The 1361-nt window shown below is 41.9% G+C and overlaps 1 non-coding gene across 1 annotated transcript; it reads right to left on the reverse strand.

Moving 5' to 3' along the window:
• Window positions 1–690: 690 nt before the first annotated feature.
• LOC112999637 (small nucleolar RNA R71) lies at window positions 691–797 on the reverse strand. The gene has a single exon (XR_003264848.1). It is a non-coding gene; the product is annotated as a small nucleolar RNA R71 (small nucleolar RNA).
• Window positions 798–1361: the final 564 nt, after the last annotated feature.

Consider the following 1361-nt stretch of genomic DNA (forward strand, 5'->3'; position numbering starts at 1 on the left):
TTTTCAGCTCATTTGGATATCGTTTGAGTATAGTTGTAGTTTTACCCCTAGCTTTTTACCCTTTTTTACCCCTGGTGCTTGTTTGAGAAATACATGATTTGCTGCATGTAGTGCATGACTAGGGGCAATCCAGGTCATTTACAACCCTTTGATACAGAAATAGATAAAACCTTTCATAGATTAGTTAGGCATAGTGTGCATCCTGATCATTCTGTGCATTTTGAGCATTCCGAGCATTCTGTGCATTCTGAGCATTCTATTGCTGGTGATTCTGAACATTCTGATTTTGAGCATTCGACTGCTAATTTTCATACTGAGAACATGGCTCAATCTCCACCTCGTGAGAGGACTCTTAGGGAGATGGCTGCACCTGACTTCACTTATGAAAGCTTGTGCAATCAGTATCCTGATGAGGATGTTCCATATGTTCTCAAGACTGGACTAATACATTTGTTGCCCAAGTTTCATGGTCTTGCAGGTGAAGATCCTCATAAGCATATTAAGGAGTTCCATATTGTCTGTTCCACCATGAAGCCCCCTGATGTCCAGGAAGATCATATCTTTCTAAAGGCTTTTCCTCATTCTCTGGAAAAAGATTGGTTGTACTACCTTGCTCCCAGGTCCATTACCAGCTGGGATGACCTTAAGTGGGTGTTCTTGGAGAAATTATTCCCTGCATCAAGGACCACTGCCATCAGAAAAGACATTTCAGGCATCAGGCAACTTAGTGGAGAGAGCTTGTATGAGTACTGGGAAAGATTCAAGAAATTGTGTGCAAGCTGTCCTCACCACTAGATTTCTGAGCAACTCCTTCTGCAATATTTCTATGAGGGACTTAGCAACCTGGAGAGGAGTATGATTGATGCTGCTAGTGGTGGAGCTCTTGGTGATATGACTCCTGTTGAGGCTAGGAATCTGATTGAGAAGATGGCTTCCAACTCCCGACAATTCAGTGCAAGAAATGATGCTATTGTAATTAGAGGAGTCCATGATGTGGCCACAGATTCATCTTCATCTGCTGAAAATAAGAAGCTTGAGGGAAAACTTGATGCCTTGGTCAACCTAGTAACTCAACTTGCCATAAATCAGAAATCTGCATCTTCACCTATTACTGTTGCAAGAGTCTGTGGTCTATGTTCTTCTGCTGATCACCATACAGATCTCTGTCCTTCTTTGCAGCAATCTGGAGTCAATGAGCAACCTGAAGCCTATGTTGCAAACATTTATAATAGACCTCCTCAGCAGCAAAACCAACAATAGCAGAATAATTATGATCTTTCAAACAACAGATACAATCCAGGTTAGAGGAATCATCCAAATCTGAGATGGGCAAATCCTCCACAACAACAACAGCAGCAACA

The sequence above is a fragment of the Glycine max genome, chromosome 15 (genome assembly GCF_000004515.6).
Source record: "Glycine max cultivar Williams 82 chromosome 15, Glycine_max_v4.0, whole genome shotgun sequence".
Taxonomy (NCBI): Eukaryota; Viridiplantae; Streptophyta; class Magnoliopsida; order Fabales; family Fabaceae; genus Glycine; species Glycine max.